This window comes from Copadichromis virginalis, linkage group LG7 (genome assembly GCF_057382275.1).
Source record: "Copadichromis virginalis isolate Kocher_CV1m ecotype Utaka linkage group LG7, C_Virginalis_male_GT1.1, whole genome shotgun sequence".
In the NCBI taxonomy this organism is placed as follows: Eukaryota; Metazoa; Chordata; class Actinopteri; order Cichliformes; family Cichlidae; genus Copadichromis; species Copadichromis virginalis.
In genome coordinates, this window is record NC_140624.1 from 46,728,403 (window position 1) to 46,739,144 (window position 10,742).

At 36.2% G+C, this 10,742-nt stretch overlaps 1 long non-coding RNA gene across 1 annotated transcript; it reads left to right on the top strand.

Moving 5' to 3' along the window:
• The first annotated feature begins 8,928 nt into the window (after positions 1-8,928).
• On the top strand, positions 8,929-10,097 carry LOC146705895 (uncharacterized). The gene is made up of 2 exons (XR_014921728.1): positions 8,929-9,262; positions 9,849-10,097. It is a non-coding gene; the product is annotated as an uncharacterized LOC146705895 (long non-coding RNA).
• Positions 10,098-10,742: the final 645 nt, after the last annotated feature.

A 10,742-nucleotide genomic window follows, 5' to 3' on the forward strand; every position in this document is an offset into this window, starting at 1 on the left:
CTTTGTGTTTTGCTTTTATGTCTAACTGTTATATGTTTGCCTGTAAACCTTCTCTGTGGGGTGTAAATCGGTAATGATTACCAGTGTTGGGACTAACGTGTTATTAAGTAACGCGTTACAGTAACTACGTTATTATTGTGGTAACGAGCACGGTAACTAGTTATTATGCCAAAACCGGGAACGCGTTACTCGTTACTGGGATTTAGATAGGCTCGTTACTCGTTACTTCGTGTGGTGGCTATCACGGAGCTTCCACAGATTCAATAACATTAGCAAGTGGTGGAGGCCAGCAGGTGGATGAAGGAAAAGGGAGGCAAGAGGAGAGACCCGAAGCGGCCGCTGGTCCGAGAGTGTCAGGTGAACTGAACTTCAGGTAAGAAGTTATAACCTGCAGTCCATCTGGGTCAGATATGAACCAAGTTTAGGTGGAGTTTATTTTATGCTGACTTTTTCGTACTGCGTGCTAGCTAGCATGACGGAGTTTCTATACAGCTGGGTGGGTGCTATGAAGTTAATGATGTTGAACTTTATTTTGTTCATAAAGTTAATTATTAGAGCTGCCAACCCTCCCGTAAAAAACGGAATCGTCTCGTATTCAGAGAAAATATTACGCGTTTCGTGTTGAGGTGAAAAGGAACAGTTTGTCCCGGACTTCAGCTACAATGAAAAAGACACAAAGCTGGAGTTATTCTGTCGTTATGCTGCACAGCAGCCTCTTCTTCTCTCATCCTCTCACCCTCCCTCTCCTGTTTCTACTTCAATCATGAAACTGATCAATGATCAGCTGATCGGCTTTTCTCTCTTGTTTGTTTATCGCCCACTTTGCGCCAGAAAGAGGAAACCAGCGGACGTCGCGGTAAACAACAGCAGCACGTTTAAGCTTGATCAGCTGTTGTTAGAATTTATTTAATATTAATTTCTAGTATCAGCTGATGTTTGCTGGAGCCACAGCTGTAAACCTGCTGGTCATGATATGGTTTGGTTATGTGATGAGAGGGAAACATGAAGATGAAACCAGGAGATGTCCTTACTGGATCATCAGAGCTGTGATGGAGAAACAGGTTTACCTTTTAGGTGACATGAATGAGTTGAAGAGAAGTTATGAACTGTTTCTGAGAGACAAATAACACCAGGATCCTTTTTTAGGTAGCTGACAGCTGGTAACTGTGCAGGGGCGGGTCTAGCAAAGTGTTGCCAGGGGTCCATGTAGGGCATTAAAAGGGAAAGGGGGGCACAAGGAAATAATTTCTTATTCTCATTTAAAATGTCTCACTTTTAAAAAAATAATTATCTGAGTCTTGCAACAAACAATTGATAGATTGATACATATATACCATCAGAACAGTGTACATCACTGTCACAACAGTGTTTGTTTTCATTCAAAGGCTTTATGATTTTTCCTATAATGGTGGGCCGGTCTCTAGTCAAAATGCCCGGGACGATTTTTTTGTCCCAGTCGAGCTCTGTATGCAGCTCATCTGCAGTCTGGTGTTATCTACATCTTCCTATTCAGAAGGCAGAATTTCCGAGTTCTGAGTACAATCGAAAGCACCACGACTGCAGTTTTTGTGTTGGATGTAAAAAGCAGGCTAGGATAGAATCAGGCGTGGGATTTCTCTCGTGGAAATGTGCACATTATTTTTTCCTTTCTATTGGTAGGTGGCACAGTGCACTTGTGGCAAGTAAGCAAGCTAGAAGACTGGCAATCTTGCTGGGTATCCAGTTACGGAAGCAACACATTAACAAGAGAATTCTGAGTAAAACCAAAGTTACTTTCCCTAGTAACTAGTTACTCTGAAAGTAACGAGTAACTTGAAGTAACTGAGTTACTTTTGATAGAAGTAACTAGTAATGTAACTAAGTTACTAATTTAAAGTAACTTACCCAACACTGATGATTACTGCTAACAAACAAGCTAGCTAGCCAGGTTTGGTTGAAATTGGAGAAACTAGTTGCATTCTTAATCTGCATCGATAAGAGTGGACACTGCTGTCCAGATGATCTTCACTTACATATGGTTTACGCAACAGTGGTCTAGCTGCAAGAGTGAGGGTCCTGCCCCTCACTGTGGTATGCTAGTTTAGCAACACAGTAACAGCTGGTCCAACTTTACACAAGTAGGTGCTGCTGTTTTGGTTTACATGTGCTTCACTTTAAGTACCAAAATAATTCTTCACGCGAGCTTGTGTAATAATCACAATCAAACAAAAAGTGCAGTTAAATTAATCTAAACTATGAACTAAACACAATCACATTTTATCCATACAAGTTTAATGAAGGAAAAACATTTAGAGTTGGTAAATGCTTGAGCACAGCATAAAGTCTCAAAAATAGACACAAGTTAACCAAAGAAAAACTATTGTCCTTGTTTTCTGCTGGTTCTTAGATAAAGTCCAGACCTTTTGTCAAGAAAAAGTCTGTGTTACTCTGAAAAGTAACAAAATCCCTTCTTTTCTCCTTCTTTCTCTCCTGCCTTTCTCTCACACTGTAGGATGCTCCGTCTTTCCTTCTTGGCCATGTGGTGCGGTGTGTTGGTTTTAGGAGGCACTAAAAACACACCGTTAAACACAGTTTTAAAAGTTCCTAAAAGCATTTTTCCTCTCCGGGATTGGCACTTTAATCTACTCTCAGGTTTCACATGTTGCCTAGGCACACCTGGGGAGAGGAATGAAATAAGCTGGATCTTACTAACCCACTAGCTCCCACACATCATAGAATCCTTGTAAAAGTGAAGAAGGAAAAGCTAATCAGATTTATTGTTTTAATCATTGAGAGGGGTGTCTTTTTTCTCTTTGTGAGGATGACTTTATGACTCTCCTGGCAAGAATCCATTGCAGCTTAGATCTGAGAAGAAATTAAATCCTTAGCTATGTCAGATGTGAACTACATTTTTCATTCTTTTATGATAGAAAATGGCTAAGAAGGAAATTGGCAAATAAAAAAAGGTCTGTAGCATAGACTATCGGGAAAGGAATGAGTTTTTTAAAGTCACATCAACAAATCAGATATCTAAAAAAGCTTGTCTCTTTGTAATAGATCATGGGTGACTGTGGTTTGCACGCTGATGTGTTCTTGGGCAAGATAAATAAAGGGGGATTCACTGTGTTCAAGCCCAAATATTACAACACTCACAAATACAGGGTTTTTTCTGGCAATTTTTCCAGCATCTCATAAAAATTATTTTTACTTTAACTTCTTTTGCTTTTGCAGTCCTCTCTGTGTGTGCAGGCAAGTATTTAAAAGTGGGAGGAAGTAGTAAAAGAAGCTCTATCTCTTTATCTTCAAGGGATAGGGCATGGTGATTCCAAGAGTAAGGGGCTGTCACTGGGTTAAAGAGAGTGCAGAATTTCTGAAAAGCCAAAGGTCACGTTCAAAAAGGTGAGTTGTTGACAATTTTAAGAACCTCTTTTTAATGTGAAACAGAGATACTGGTGAAGTTTTAGAAAGTAGTGCAGCTATTTTAAATGAATTCTTAGATGATAAAGTCAGAAAACTTATCAACATTCAAGGAATATTTGATAACACTTATAATATTTTTGACAAAGCATTTAGAAACCTTTAATTAATGATTAATTAATCTTTTACAAATCATTAATATATATTTGAAAGTCAGTAAGCCCTGTTAACAACTTACAAGTGTGTTGCAAGTCATATATAAACTTTTGTTAAGTTATGAACAAAATCATTTGCAAATGATTAATAAATAATAGCCTGAAAGATTTATTTGACATAGTTGAACATAATTCCAGCACAGAGACTGAAACTCTGCTTCACAGAGAATTTGTTGTACTTACTAATTTCCTTCACAAATGATCTGCTTTCTGCATCCCATTAATCTGAAGTGTTACCCATTCTTCATATGTAAGTGTTTTACATATCACGTGTAGATATTCCACACATGTTAAAAATTATGTGCATAAGTACACACAGCAGCCTTCTGTATGCTCCAGTTCAAAGAGTGTAGATATTATTTTTATTGCTTCTAAGTTTTGTCATTTCTCAGTTTGCACAGCTTTCAGTATTGACCACAGAATCTTGTGTGTTTAGTACCAAAAGCTGTAAACAAGGCCTACAGTCCAATCCACAACTTTCTGGCAACTACTGAGATGGTAGAGAAAAATGTATATTCCCTGACCAGTTGGCAAAAATCTCTTTGCAACAGCTTAGCAGATTGCTGTGGTCAACCATACTTTTCAAGGAACTGCCTTTTCTGTAAACACTTCCCAACTACTCTTCAAGAAGTAGGAAGACTGTGAAGAGTGATAGAAACTTGAATTCAAGGTAAAAGTTGTGCCTTTTGGCATGTCTTAACTGTAGCTATGAGGCACAACTTCTAGTTTGAAAGTCAATGTTCTCCATTTCCAGTTTGCATTGCACTTATTCAAGTTTTATCCGGTCTTTAAGTGATGAGTATGAACCCTAATTCTCAGTCCAAACTACTCTTCGTTTATTAAGGCTGTTGTGTGTTGGACCTGGAAACGACTAATGACATCAGACTTAAAGACGGGGTTGCTGCTCATCTAGTAATATGCTTGTGTTAGCAGACAAGCTGGAATCCTCCATGCAAACTACAGATGACTTTGGCAATCTGCTAGCAACCAAAGCAATCACTAGGAGGTTTTTTGTGTATATGTGGTTAGTATAAATGAAAAAAAATTTAAACCAGTTTTTCAAATTTTGTTAGAAAGTACCTAATGCTCCTGTTAGACATACCCTTCCCCTTTCTACTACGTTGATGAGATCTGAGCTTGTCATTTTCTTCTTTGAATAGACACGTTTCCATAAAAAACATGGGATAAACCTGATAATCTTGCATCTATCAAAAATGTATAAGCTAAGAAAACTTGTCTGTTTATTTAATCACATAATTTTTTAGCAGCCAAAGAAGCCCAACAAATGACATAAAAAACTTTTAGACTTGATAAACTATTAGATTAGGACATGGGAAAAGTTGGAAAAAGTGATTTACAGTATTCCCTCGAAATGTGAAAATTTGCAAAGCAGAAATCATGTGTTTATATTATTATTTTTATATATATTAAGTCATAAAACCCCTCCTCACACTCCAATAAACTCTGTTGTAACCCTGTTATTGTTTTTCAGGCCAGAAAATGTTTATTTTACAGCAAAAATAATTCAAATGTAAAGAAATAAAAATACCTATATGCTGCAGAAACATGCAATATAAATTTACAGATAAATAAGTGATACAGCAAATCCATGGAAGGTATACCGTACACTCAAAATACATGTCTGCATCTCAAAAAAACACCTAAATAAAAATAACAATAAAAAAAAACATTGCAGTAGAAAGTACTCAATGTTCGCCACTTTAGTTGAGCCTGTACTCTATCCACTCATATGGATAATAGACAAATTGTTTGATTATAGACCAAAATTTTGACCTGAGGATGGATAAAATGTTAAGAGTTCACTACAATGCACTCTAAGGGAAATGTCTGTATGAATGTCTGTATTCAGTGTCAGGGTAACCTTAAATATCTGACATAATACTTACAGCCATAAATCGGTACTAAATTGGTACTGAAGAAGAAGCTAAGGATCACCAAAATTGCTGCACTTCACTCAGTGAAAAGACACATATTCTTATAGTTGTTTACAAGTTGTTTAGTTCTTTACAAAAACACAAAATTGTGAGCCTTATATTAGTGAAAAAAATTATTTACTTAACCAGATCATTAACAGTAATGCCCTGCCACACTGCAAATTCTTAAATTGATCCAGTACCAAGCACATACAGGGAAAGTATCGCTGACACCAACACTTTTAACTTACAAAAGCAGCTTATGTGAGAGAGCAGTGTGTCATGATTTGTGACACGAATCATCATCAATTTGTAAATTCTGAACACATTTAATGACCACTAAATCATTTTCAATGTATTTCACAATAATTAGTTAACAAAATATGTCTTTCAGCTTTTCATGTATTTTGAAACTAGGTTTATTTAAGAGCAGGAGTATAACAGGGCCTGTCTCCAAAGCACTTTGAGTCAGCTTCTGTTGTTTAAATGTGCTACAGTCTATACATAAAATAGATCTGACAGTCAATGCATAATGGTTCAAATATTCTTCAGAGTGTATGTTTGAGGTACCTTTTTTATATTTAAAAGAGTAATAATTTGTTTAACACAATTCAGTGTACTACATATTGTCTTAGAGGCAAGAAATAAAGTATCAATCAGATCCCAATACCAGCATTGGTATCGACACTATTGATGTTTGGATTGCCCACATCTAATTGACAGACGTTACCAGCCTCAGGCTGTAATATATTCACCAAAGGTTTAGCACTGGATATGGATAAATTATAAAAATCCAAAATATAGAACATCCGCAAGGCAAAAATCACTGACCGTTTTAATTTGGGCCAACCAAAGACAGACTTGAATGGATTATACAGTAGGTATACCTTGCCTGTCTTGTAAAAGCCTCTTAGAGCGCTATACAAACAAGGGTTTTATTTACTGTTTTGGGAATTGCAATCAAGAACAAGCCTGGTTTTATATCAGATGTTGATCACTTGTGGTCAAGAGTGGCTGCATCTATCTAATGAATATTATGTTTGTTAAGCCTTTATGATTGGATATGAGAATCAAAAACTATGGTCCACTTTACCAGTGGCCAAATGAATGAAAAAGGTGGATTAGTGCAAAGAAGGCTGAAAATTATTATTATTATTATTTTTAGACCCAAAGAAGTTTGCAAGACAACAGTGCAACGGGCAGTGATATGACACAGATGGTGTGATAAATTTAAAATTAACATTTAAGTTCACTGTAAATTAAGATATGGTCTAAAAAAGGTTATACCATGCACTTAAAATTCAAAATGTCCATTTTTAAGTTATGACTGAACTAGAATCAAATTTTTTTTTTAAAAAACTGAACCTCCTCAGCCATCTAAGGCAGTGTTGTGGGGTCGAAGCGTTAGCATGGCTGGATGTGTAAGAAGGTGATCCCTGTCAGTAATCACTATATATGGGGTTAGATTAGGCTAGATCAGATTAGGGATTGTATGGAAATAAACATTCCCTGTGGCTCTGAAAAACTAATCCCAGCTCAACAGCCATAGGTGGGATTATGAGAGAAGCAGTGCCAAGAGGTTATTGTGTTCTCTCCCTCAGTATATACTACATTTTTCAGTACTTAGTATTTTAGGTATGTCAAGATTTTCAACCACTGGGTGCTATGTACCTTTCATGCTACAGAGTTCAAGGCACAATGAAAAAATGTTTTAAAAAATAGGTCCAGACTCAGTGTTATAAACTACGATAACCGTGTTGATGTTATTTATGTATTGTTTTAAGACTACAAAACTCCTGTACATGTATTGTGCACATATTAATTAAATCACAAACAAATTTTAAAAAAAAATACATTTTGACAAGTGTTTCATTCAATATGCAAAAGAAATAAAAGGCATAATTGTGTAACTTCACAAAAGTACAACAGCACTTCAAGGTCTTCAGGCAGAAGGAATCAGGAATCAGTCGGCTGATAAGAAATGCAGACACTACTGTTTGTCTCTGCTAAGTGAACAGATAATGAACCACAAAGCCCCCAAGCACCAAGATCTCTCTTCGAAATTCTTGAGCGAGACATGGTTTTTCCACACAAATGATTTTTTGTTGCCCACCAAAAACATTTTTGACTACATGAAAGTATCAGAAAAATAATGCGAAGAATTATAAAAAGAATCAAATCTCTGCGAAGGAAACTTACTCTCTGGACAGAACTTACTTATGAGGCAATTGTGGGCATAGTTTTAAAGATAAAATACTTTTTTTTTTTTTATAAATGTTTTATGAAAGTTAGACCTTTTTTGATCTTGAAGAATAGGTCAGAGGTCAAAAGTAACATGACAATTAGAATCCCCATTAACATTGACAATACACACCACGCTTGTAAGAATTATAGTTATAAGCTATAAGACTTTTTGAGAATGCCATTGTGACATTTTTTAAGCATTTAAAGTTGCTAAGCTAATTGATTTGGTTGCAATTCTACCAGGATTTAAAAATGGATATACAAATGGGATCCCTGGCACTCCCGTTGGCTTTTAAGTGTTAAGTTGACCTTGAGGACCTTGGCAAATATAATCCAAATTTTAATGGATTGCTAACATGGCCCCTCTCTACGTTCTTACAAAACTTACAAGCACAATGCTCAGCAAATTTTCACGTCTAGACTCAAGCTGCAGTAGACCATTCTGGTTGTTTTGATAGTTTTATTTCATTTCATTTTACTATTCAAAGTAATGTTGTCAGCATCCCTGAATGAGTAGCTGTTTTTGCCTCATTCTTATGCACGTTTTCCAATAATCTTCTAGGAGGTACCTGGAAATTTGCAACATTGAGGCCCACAGAGCACAGAGTCAAACTCTGATTTTTTTAACTCTGATTTTTGTTATAGCAATAACAAAAATTTTGCTGGGTTTGTAAAACTCAGAAAAATGTAATCATCATTACACCAGCACCTTTTCCAATAATCTCCTTTGGGAACATTGGTTTTTGGCTCACATCTATCATGTGATAGATGAGTGTGATAAGGTTTAGAACGAGGTTTGACTTCCTATGCTAAAATCGCCACATAGGCAACTGCCGTACGAAAAAAAAAGAAGAAAAAAACCCCACTACAATGGTGCAGAAATAGTCTATTGCAAAAGCAAACCCTGTAAAAAAAATAAATGTAAGTAATTTTACAGTTTTCGTTCAGAGCACAGTCATCTCTTTTATATCCACAAAACCTCAGGCATGCATGATACAAATTGCTTTTTTTTCTCTTTTTGCTTTTTTGCATGTCATTTTAGTTTCACCACAGTAACATCTCATTTATATCCAAAAAGGCTGAATTACACATGACATATTATAATCATCATGCTGCTTAGTAACCATCTACACAGCAAATTCAAAAGTGTTAAATGTTTTGGTGTTAATAGTCTCCTTGCAAAAGTAGAGTTAATTTTACTCTAAGTAGAGTCACATTCTTTTAATGTAACTCTGAGGTGTAAAATGACAGTAGTTAAAATCGAGTGTTAAAAATGAGTGTTTCTCTGTCAAATCTGGAGGTGTTACAATGGAAACATTAACTCTTGACCTCTTAACTCTGAACTCCTAGAGGGGCTATGACACCAACAGAGTAAATTCACAGACTCCGCCCCCAGCACGGCTCCAATCGAAGCTGAAGTGAAGCTGTTTCAGAACATTTTGCTCTACATATTTGAGTTGTTTGCCATGCTTGGTAAGTCATTTTTTCAAAGATTGTTTCAATTATTATTAGCTTTTACTTCTGTGGCTCTTTGGAGTTGAGACAAAGCTGTGTGAAAGGCATTAGCCATGTTGCTCGCTGATAGCATAATATTCTGTTTTAGCTAGCTGAAAGGTATTGTTTGCGGGCAAATACCACAGCCTTGAAAAAAAGCTTGCATGTGAATTTTCAGTCAAACTTTTGGTCAAATACACCTAAAACAATGTCTAGAATGTAAATGTTGGTATAATGGTGCTACTTGAAGCCTGAAAACGATCGCCCATAAAAAAAACAAAAAAACGAGCAAACAGCAGTAGCAGGCGTCCTGACTGGATTCTAAGTTAGCATCGATCCCTCCAGAGTTTTGTGCACACGGTTTAGGTAAAAATGAAAAAGGTTGAGGTTTTACATTTAGTTCAGTATTACCTGTTGCCGGTGTCCTTGTCTTTTGGGAAAATACTTTACACAAGTAATGGCTCAAAGAGGATTCCTTTTTTTTTTTTTACTGTGCTGCAATTGTTTACTGGATTATTTGTGCCATTAATTAGTGTCAACTAATTTTTATTCGATCTCCGCACAGGATATGCTTGTGAAGATGGAATATGGGGGAGAGCAGAAGTGCGTTGAAGTTCCACAAAGTGATGAATGAAGGACATGCATATTGTATTGAAGAAATAAGTGTTGAGAATGCTGTTATTTGCATTTACCATGTCAGACCTTTTGATAAACAAAATTCTAATGAAAGTGAGAACATGTACACTGTTACATCTTTCAGAAAATGTTTTGAAATTGTGGTGCACAGTTCAGAATAAATGTTTTTCAAAAACCATTGCATCTTTTTAGTAAATGTTTATTTCCAAAAGAAATTTCTAGAAGTTCAGAACAGTAAAATTCCCGCTTTTTAGAATGAATTAGAAGATAACTCTTACGTAGTTAAACTAAAATACTCTTTGAGAGTTAATATATAAACTCTTAACACCAAGTGTTAAATTATCAACTCCAGACAGATTTGGTGTTTAACACTAAATCAGAGTTAACGTACCAACTCTCCAAAAAGAGTTAAATTAACACTCTCTGGTGTGGACCCATATAGACACTTTAATAGTGTTGAAATCAAATCCGACAGTGTTAATTTGGACATGCTGGATTTGCTGTGTAGCAATGGCCTAAAATGACCCTGTTTTTAACATCTATGCAGCTACAACACCCTATGAAAATACAGTATAAATTTAATTTCATGGCCAATAGCTTGAATAGGCCAACGATTACAGGAGCATGGGCATGTGGTACTTAAGTAAGCACAGCATGCATCAGAAATAATCATCTTATTTCAAAGTGCTTTAATTCCACAGCCATTCACCGGTGATGAACATGTACGGTTAGACAGAGGGGATTCATGAGTTTCATGTGGTTACTGGTAGGTAGCTTAACAACAGCAGTGGGTGCAGCGACTCTGGACATGCTTATAAAGTAT